Source organism: Idiotropiscis lumnitzeri, chromosome 8 (assembly GCF_059441095.1).
Source record: "Idiotropiscis lumnitzeri isolate Australia: NSW breed Sydney's pygmy pipehorse chromosome 8, RoL_Ilum_1.0, whole genome shotgun sequence".
Lineage (NCBI taxonomy): Eukaryota > Metazoa > Chordata > Actinopteri > Syngnathiformes > Syngnathidae > Idiotropiscis > Idiotropiscis lumnitzeri.
Window position 1 is genome coordinate 282387 of NC_142398.1, and position 10246 is coordinate 292632.

General features: G+C 38.9%; 1 long non-coding RNA gene across 1 annotated transcript; it reads right to left on the reverse strand.

The window, feature by feature from the left end:
- Nucleotides 1-788: 788 nt before the first annotated feature.
- LOC148331461 (uncharacterized) lies at nucleotides 789-7375 on the reverse strand. The gene is made up of 6 exons (XR_015844582.1): nucleotides 7258-7375; nucleotides 6480-6599; nucleotides 5716-5879; nucleotides 4277-4465; nucleotides 1887-1982; nucleotides 789-925 (listed from the first exon to the last, which is right to left on the reverse strand). It is a non-coding gene; the product is annotated as an uncharacterized LOC148331461 (long non-coding RNA).
- Nucleotides 7376-10246: the final 2871 nt, after the last annotated feature.

Below are 10246 nucleotides of genomic sequence, written 5' to 3' on the forward strand. Positions count from 1 at the left end.
ATATACGATAAAAAAATACTAAACCACCCTTGCTTTTCCGTCATTTCTTGTATAAGTTAACACACAGATGTATAACATTTGTTTATACAAATATAACGATTAAAAAGTAGCTGATTAGAGTTTTAATTTTGTATTCATTAATCTGTAATAAAAATGGACATATTTTGGTTAATAAAATTAACAAGAAATAAAAGTAAAGGGTGTTCTAATACTTTTTTCAAGATTGTCCTAACATACATTTAATGTTTACAGTATATGTCTTCGGAAGAAGCGCAGCATTAGATTTTTTTTTTTGTTCTCTCTCTTTGACTTCTGAATTTGAATTTCTGTCACAGATGTGCTTGAATTCTATTTTGGATGATTTGTGTTAAACTGCACAAATATTTGAAGAGCCATAGAATTCAAGAATCACACCAGTGCTGCTACTCCTCCGAACGGGTGAACGCCCTTGATTAACAACCTGCGTTGAGGTGGCTTTTGAGATTCGTGGTGTGGGAGAAAAATCTCTGAAGGCATTCTTAGACTTCAAGAGAGGGTCCACAATTTTCAAAGATTCACTTCCGTCTGAATCAGAGGCCTCACTTGTATCCGGAATATATTCATCTCCACTGTCATCTGAGTTGGAGTAATAATGCTTATCCATTCCAAAGTCAGCCTGTTTTTTTAATCTAAAAAACAACACCAACGAAATATAAAGGATAGAAGGCAGGAGACCAATAAAATATATGCAATTTGCTTGTAAGATTCCCTGAAATCTATATGGGTTGTTTACCTGTATACTTTTGGTCCTCCTGAGCCTTGGGATAGTAATATGGTCTGGGTCTGAGGCGCAAAGTTCAGGGGCAGGATTTGACAATGATTCGTCAGAATCTGTGTCGTTATTCCAAGGAAGATTCAGCCCATATTTTTTGTCCAAGGGAGGAGACTGGGTTGCATCAGAGTCCAAGAGAAAATTGAGAACCCATTAAATACTTAATCCCCAGAGGAATCTGCACAGAAAAAGGTCTTAATTCTATTTGAAAAAAAAAAAAAAACTAAAATATTGATGAATGATATGACAAAATAATGTAATAACAAAATTAATTGACCGTAACAAAAAGCTCCCGGGAGGAAAACTACATTAAATGTTTTTTTAACAGGGCAGTGAAAATATTGGAAAATAAAAACGATAATAAATAAAATAATATAAAAAAAGAATTCAATGTGTATCGATGGACCCATATGAAATACTTATATCGCTATGTACTTATCAGCCATATCGCCCAGCCCAATATGTAACTGCAACTTCAAAACCTCGGGCCATAACAGGATTGTAACATGGGATGCATATCTTCATTCCTAAATTTGTAGATCCCGAGGAGGCTGCTCAATGGTCCTGGTAATCTAAACCTCAACCAATTCGGTCACAGCCAATGTTCTCCATCCTTGTTAAGAAGTTTTGAAATGATTTAATAGATATACTATTGCAAACTATACCAGAATTTTAGACATTTTAAACTTTTGATCACAATTTTACCTATTTTCTAAAAATCTGAAGAATCCACATGCCAAATCACCTGCTGTAGACACATAGGTTCTGTTCTGACAGATAATTCAGTTACAGGTTGTGTACTTAAAGCCAATAAGAGGGCAATGCAGCAGTCGACAACCTGACGAAAGCTTAAGTCTCCCAATGAGAGAACTGTAGTGGCTGGTAGGTTCTTAGATTGTAACATAGTAAAGACATATACTAGGCATAACTGTATATCATATGATGATGAGGGAAAATATTATTAGCTACGATTTATGTCCAGATATATTAGAAAACTTGTCCAACCAGCACAGGTCTATCTAACTGTAATTTTAACATCTCAAGACACGACAGGATGACCACATGATACGCATACCTCCTTTTCAGAGTCTGTCAAAACTTGAGAAGGCTGCTTCGATGTTCTGGTGGCATCAACCTCAGCCGATTCAGTCATTGTCGGTTGTCCTCCATCCTAATGAACAAGTTGAATATTAATTTAATGAATTAAAAAAAGAAAATGGATCAGAATTTTACACATTTTAGGCTTTGGCCACCCAAAACAAAAACTAACAAGTTCACGAATGAAACAAAACCAATTACTTTAGCGCATGACAATTAATCTTCAGTAGAGATATGTTGTGACTGATATTTCAGTCACAGGTTGTCTTTTGAACGCCACCAGGGGCGCAATGGAGCACAGGACAGCCAAAAGTCTTCTTGTCGGACACCTGTAGTGGCTGGTAGGTTCTAAGATTATAACATAGTAAAGGCACATACAACTCCTAACTGTATTTCATATGATAATGAAGGAAAAGATGATTAGCTATGATTTATGTCAACAATAAAAATGGCTCTACGGGGTCCCCACAAACACAAACCTGACAGTTGGGTGTCAGATGGCCAACATACCTGACACGCAATTCAACTCAACTGGACCCCACAACACAAGAAAAAGCTGAGTGAGCCTCAAACCAGACATACACATTCACTGACAAATATCCTGTGACACCAGATATATTAGAAGTCTTGTCTAATCAGCACACGTCTATCTAACTGCAATTTTAACATCTCGAGACACGACAGGATGAGTACACGATACGCATACCTCCATTTCTGAGTCTGTAAAGCCTGGAGGAGGCTGCTTCGATGTTTTAGTAGCATCATAAATTTATTGAATTAATTATATTTGAGGTTGGATTAGATTTTTACACATTTTAAGCCTTAGCCACCCAAAACAAAACATAAGCTCATGAATGAAATAAAACTAATTAATTTCGCCCATGCCAATTAATCTTCTGTAGACGCGTGTTGTGACCAGTGTTGTTTTTGGCAGGCATTTTAGATTTTGTCCAAGTCATTTGGACAAAGTGCTGATTTGTTTACATCACATTTAGTCATCCCAATTCGTTATAGTTTTAGTCCAGTTTTAGTCAACGAAAACTAAAAAAAGGGTTTTAGTCCAGTTTTAATCGATGGAAACGCAAAAAAAGTTTTACCCTAGTTTTCGTCAATTTATTCACAAAGGTTTTAGTCCAAGCGGCACGGTGGCCCAACTGGTTAGCAGGATGGCCTCACAATATTGAGGTCGTAGGTACGATTCTGGCTCCGGCCTTCCTGCGTGGGTTTCCTCTGGGTAATTCGGTTTCCTCCCATATTCTTAAAACATGCATGGCAAGTTGCTTGGACACTCTAATTGCCCCTAGGCATGAGTGTGAGCGTGGATGGTTGTTCGTCTATGTATGCCCTGCGATTGGCTGGACACCAATTCAAGGGTGTACCTCGCCTACTGCCGAAGACAGCTGGGATCGGCTCCAACACCCCCCGCGACCCTAGTGAGGAGAAGCGGTACAGATAACGGATGGATGGATGGATGGGTTTAAGTCCATTTGAGTTAAAACAAGGCATTCAAGGTTTCCACCCAATAACAAAGACTTTTGGATGGACTACAAAGGATTCTTCATTACAAACAGAAAAAAGTGGCAACAGTGGAATCAATGCTCACTGCTCCAAAATAAGCAGAGAAGCAAAACATTTTGTTGGGCAACTGTTGTGGCTTTATTTCACTAAAAGCAACATAAAATAATTTATGAACCACATGCTAACAATTTTGTCTCGTCAACGAAAAAAATTCATGTACATCACGTCATGTTTTCGTCATAAAAGAACCTCGTTTAGCTTGTCATCGTCATTAAAAAAGGGGCGTTAACGAAGTATTTTCGTCATAGTCATCAGTGACGAAAACAACACTGGTTGTGACTGATATTTCAGTCCCAGGTTGTCTCCTGAACACCACCAATTGGGCAAGGGGGCGCAGGAAAGCCTGGGGTCTTCTATTTTTACAGTATAGAAAGGCTAAATATCAAATTGAAACAGTGTTTTATATCATGAATATACAGGGTTGGTGCTGGTTCTGGTAGGGAAACCACAACATAAAGATGTCCTTAATTAGTCCCACAATGGGGATATTTGCAATATGGCATATGATGGCCTAACAGGGCCACCGCCCAGAAAAGAGTAACGCAGAACTTTGTAATACTGTCACTCCCTGACCAGTTCGTTGTTCCTGAAGAGCCAAACTTTGACTCAGACCCACAAATTTGAATTACAGATAGTGGACAATGGAGAACTCCCCCAGTCAGTCAGCATGTTCAACTTCCATAGAAACCTCAACATACATTTATTAGATTGCCAAACTAATTGGAAACTACATCACCAGAACACCACAAGTGGGCTCTGTTATTGTACTTAAAGATGCATCTTACAAACCTGTGTTCTCCAAGGCCAGCTGGTCCATAGTCTTAAGTTATTTCTTCGCCAACATCAATGTCTCGGAGCGCAAACAGACAGAGGTGTGGTCTGTCCTCTGTTGTCTTCTTCTTCATTTTACAGTTGGGGTGCATGTGGTCATCATTAACCAGTCTTCCCAGACTGCCATCTTCTTGAGCGGCATCAACACTTAAAATAGATTTAAAAAAAAAAAAAACAATTATTCAATCAATGTCAGAAATTAATCTTTGAGACAATCTTGTGTACACAAAACATAAAAATAGGAAATCCACAATTTTTAAATCTTCTAAATAAAATCATACAAGAAATTTCTATTGGAATCAGACCCTATTAACAGCTTGTCTTTGAGACTTCATGGTCTATATTTTCATTTGTACAGATTCAACGCATGAATAAAAGTAATCACCGTATTTTCGCAGTCATAAGCAAACAAAGCGCCCTGTCAGTCGATGCGTCCATTAAATGGACAAAGTACCACTCACGTCCATCAGCCCTTGTCATCAACGAGCTGTTGGAAGTGCATGTTAGCACACCCTGCTGGGCAAAGAGTGAGTTGTCCATGCTTACAATCGACCGTGACAAATACACCATCTGACTATAATGTTTGGGTGATGGTGTTGGAAAAAGCTGGACAAAGGGCAGCTGTCCACAATGTTTTAGTCTGTCTTATCATTTATGTTATTGCAAGCAAGAAACGTCCCAGGTTTAGACAACAGACAAAAAGTCCAAAGCATAACAGCACATCTCTTTAAACAGCCATGCAAATCTCTCTAAACAGCTATGGGATTGTGGGTCTCTGCTCCCAGAATGCATTGCTTGAATTAGCTAAGGCTGAGTGGCTTTTGTATTATTTTCATTTTTTTTGGGTATATTGATGGCATGAGAGATACATGTTTGTGTTAATCTTATTTCTATGTTTCATTGTTTGCTTGTATGATGAGTTTTTTATTTTTTTTTTAAACCGTGACTCTAAGGAGTGTGGTGAGCAGCCAAGTCCCTCCCCTGACGTTGCTTTGTAGGCTATTGCCAATGCACCTAATATTGGCCTGAGCCATTGTCAGCTATTGTCAATAGAGACTTGGCGTCTGCTGCAACAATGGGGTGATTGCTCATGTTATTGGGGCATAGTAGGCTGCTATCGGCTGTGTCAGTGTGGGCAGCTCTGCCAAGTTCATGCTATGCTAACAGCAGCTGTGCTATCGTCTTGTCAGGCGGTGCGTCCAGTATATGTTACAAAGACAGAAATAGCGGCCTCAACAGGTGTTGCGCCCTTTGACACGGCGCGTCTTTTGGGTGCGAAAATACGGTATACATTTTTGCTTAGAGAATGATTTTTCCCCTAACACTTATGGGATGAGTATGTGTTTATTTTTTTAAATAAAAACAAAAATAAGATAACATCTCAATCTTTGCCTCACCTCCAAGTTTTTTCTTGCCGGCGGAAGTCAAACAAAAAGACAGTGCCTCTTCCATCCATCTTCCTGCGTTGAGATTTATCAGAATCTATCAATTTTCCTCTGTACTCCATAATAAAGAATAAAGTCGTCTTTCCTGAAAGGGGCCTTGGTAAATACTCCTCGACCTAGTTAACAGGGAAATCAAGATAGCTTCGTCATATTTTTAAGCACACAAATAAGGAGTCATCATATTCATTTGGGCCACTATACTAATGTAGGGTGGTTTGAAACATTGCTTCTTGTGAGGGATAGAGCAGAGCCCTTCTTTATGATTTTAAAGGAACAGACCAGCCAAAATTCATTTTCCAGCATTGCATTAGCCAGTATGTATTAGGACTGAAAGTACAAATGTCAATGGCACCTGGTTACGTAAAAAAAAAACTTTAAGATTATTTAGTTTCATAACAATGACATACACTGTATACACAGTCATATTGGATCGCGTCACGTGATCTCTGTGACGTATAACGTGCTTTACACTAGACTATCAATATCGGACTTGTTCACCGGTCTATTGTGGTATAAAAATGCCGGAGGGCGTCATCAAGTACAGCCTTAATTTAGATAGAACTCCTACCATCAGGTTTCACGCTCACTGAAATAACTTGAAACTGACAAAAGAAAAGGTCAAGACACTCTTAATGTAAAATAACCACTTAAAAAACGATGTCAGCTTGGTTATCAGAAAACAATAATATATCTTAGCAAAAGCGTTAACATCATACCTTTAAATGAGTTTATATACTTCGCTTCTAACTCTGCAGTCTTGTCCAGACCCTTGACTGCATGTTCAATAGTATCCTGCTTTGGGGACTTCCTGCATCTCAGGGAAGGCATTGTTTATTCTATAAAGAAAAAAGACAGTTTTGTGTTGAGAATTATTAATACTATAGGCTAAATGGAGTTTTAACAATATCAGTGTAAGAAAAATAAATTATAAATTAAAAAAATATCAATCCCTCCATCCCAATTAACGATTTCAACCATAATAGTTTATATTGAAGTTTAAACAACAGACAGACAGATTTATGCAGTGTGACTACAAAAATCTTACCAAAATTGCATTCACAGTAACCTTTGCTTTAAGAATCATGTAATTAACCAGTGAACATCGTGTCTTACACAAAAATTAATGACAGAAATTATCATGGTACTTGCATTCTGTTGTTCTATAACAAAAGTGCAAGCTGTTAGCTCCGCAAAGCTAACGCAACAAGCTAGCGTCCCTCGTGCTCACATTCAATGCAAACCTGACCACCGGATGAAAATACGCGTCGGTTTAGTTCTTTAAATGAGTAAAAGCACCATGACGTTTTATAATTATTCAATGCTTAACTGGAGCTCGTCAATTATGTCGATGTAGGAGCACATGTTTGCTAGGCCAGTGTTGTAGGCCCACATCCATGGTGCTACTTTGTATAGTGTTTTCCACACAACTATCTCTAACCATGAACAAATGCACTCGAGGCATGTTTTGAATAAAAACAAACGAAAAACACTTACCTCTCCGTTTCAACAGCAGTTCGAACTTCGAAGTGGTGATATTCTCCAGCGTTAAGCACCTGCTCGAACTGCGAATAGGTCAAATTCAACAGCGTCTTTTTTCTGTCTTAATAAGGACGCGATGAGAGGAGGAGCGCTTGCCTTTTCGTCAGCACGCCCCGCGCGGGTGGTGCTGCTTTATCACTCTCTATCTGTGCCCGCCCGCCGGCATGTCGATAGAAAAATAATATTCCTTCAAACATTACTTTCATCTTCTTAACGTTTTGTAGTGAATTTAACAGGTTCACCACTTTTTTCAAATACACCAATGGAAAACAGGTCTTAATTGAGGAAACATACAAAGAGCGTCTCACAAACACCTTATGATGAGCAATGTAATTTGATCACGTTTTTTGTCACTGCCTGGACGTCGGTTCACTGGCCTGGTGGCAGTGGCTTGTAGACACTGTCACTGAGTGGGAACGGATCTCAAGGTGGGTCAAACTAACCCAAGCAGTGGATCGGTCCGTTTTTTAAATTTATTAATTTTTTTATTTTATGTATTTATTTATTATTTAATACAAGGGCTTCGGCTCACTACCAGTGGGCGGGACCAAAGAATTTGGGTTTCCTTTGAGCTAGGAGGCAGTCAAAGGCAGTCCAATCCCCGGCAACATAAAGCGCCTAGCTCTGGGGACATGGAATGTCATTTCTCTGGTAGGGAATGAACCCGAGCTGGTGTGTGACTAGACCAGTGGTTCTCAATTATTTCCTGTCATGCCCCCCCTACCAAGAAGAAAACAATTCGCACCCCCCCCCACCACAATTTTTTTTTACATTTCGTACTAATGTACATGTTCTTTGCATATTAATGTTAGATTGTCAATAAAATATCTTACCTTAACAAAGCTAAATTGATAAAAAAAAATATCATTTTGAGAACGACTATTGTGAGGATCTCGAAACTCAGTACTCTGTGGTGCTAATATTGATGAGATGATAAATATGTTGAAGCCACAGAACAAAAAGATTAGATATTGTTTGGAAATTAATGACGTACATAACAAAGGAATATCAGCCTTGATTGGAGTACATTACTGCATTTAAATTTTTAATAAAAATGAAACAATTATTGATGTTATGACCACTATGAAGAATTTAAAAAAACAATATATAGGGATAATTATAGTTTTCATTTTGTTATGTTTAGTCTGTTCATGTTGCATTATTTTTATGACAAAGATGATGGTTAATCGTAGGTTTGTTGCCCAAATGTACCGTTACAACCTGATTAATGTTGAGAATGACGAACTCAAATTGGACACTAAAACGTAAAAACACATGGACTTCTTGCCCCTGTCCACACACGTGCACACACACACACACCATACACGAAGATCCGGGAGGTAAGGACGGCTGTCCTCTCCTACAACGAGGCAAGGGCCTCCACCAAGTCACCCCAGGGACAAGTTTTATTCCCTGATGGTCATCAAATTATGAGGATCTCATTCTACGCCGGAAGGGAGGAGGGGAATTTTTCCCTAATGTGAGGTTTTCGCTCCTCCACTGATGATCACACTGTTGTATGATTTCATTATGATGATCTGTCTTAAAGCCGTAAGGACATGATTTTTAAATCCACAACAGGGGGGAAATGTAAGATGGGCTGAGGATAGGTAATCAGTTTGTGTATTCATAATCATGTTTTTATACACTCATTAATGTTTAACACACACAGAGACACTTACTTGTTATTTTAACACACACACACACAGACACCGTATCCTGAAGATGTGTTTAGTTAAACTGACCTTGGGTTATGATTTTCTGCCTGCTGGAGTCCCTGGTGATTAGTTATTGATGCTTTAGTTAAACTGACCTTTATACCGTGAGTTATTGATGTTTTCTGTCTCTTGGTGATTAGTTGTTGATGCTTTTCTGTCTTCTGGTGATTAGTTATTGATGAGTTAGTTTCAATAAAAAGGCAGAACGGAGGGTGAGAGTCAGAGGGTGTGCGGGATTGAACTGGCAAGACGGCTGTTTCGCCTCCTGGCTCCCTCTCCCATTCTGAATGGCACAAAACGAAAACTTTAGTAAGTTATTTCAGTCTAAAAAAAGGCGTCAGGGCATTTTTAAACCGGACAGTAAGTCGTCACTGTCTTGGTTCCTTTTTGTGCCTTGACCCATCCCGGAATTATTGAAAGGATGCAGTCCTATTTACAGGCCCCAGTGACACCCCAGGTTTCTGTTGTTTGTACGAGGGCGCTTAATAGGTACTGCTATTCACAATTGTCTTAGGCTGTTTCTTTGCAGAAGTTTATGGACAATGTGTAGTGCTGTAGGATGCAGTCTAGAGCATTCTTGACATTGAAGCTTTTGTTTCCAGCAACTGCTAATGCGACCGTGCATCAAACATGCAAAACACAGACCCTTGCTCCTCAAGGAGTCAATCTTATCCTTGTGATGCTTTCTCCTAAATTCCTTACAAATTGTGAGACTGTTGCTCTCCATTACAATTAGCACATGGTTTGGCAATAGCATCCACTGAAACAGGTTCTGCCTTTGGCGTGGTGGTTTTGTTGTTTTCCATCTTGGCGGGCACAATGACTGTTGTGAAGACTTTCTTTGATTTTGGTGTTTCTGTGTGTTGTGATTTTGTTTTCTGTTTTATAGAATCTTTCGTGCTTGTCAACAAAGTCAACAAAATCCTTAAACTTCACTCTTCTATTTGTTCTTTCTTGGAGATTGCAGGCAAATTTTCTCCAAGATTCTATAAGTCTGTATGGAAGTTTGTTTGCCAATGCCTTTATATTAGCCATGTTGTCCAAGTCCTCCATGTAATTAACATCTGCCATTATGTTCAAACAGCCCATAAGGAATAATGTGAAAGACTGAAGTGCAACACCATCTTCAGACTTGATTGTTGGCCAATCCATGGCTTCCTTTAAATATGCTTCTGCTATCATGAAGTCATCACCATAAAACTCCTTCAAGATTTGTTTTGCTTTGG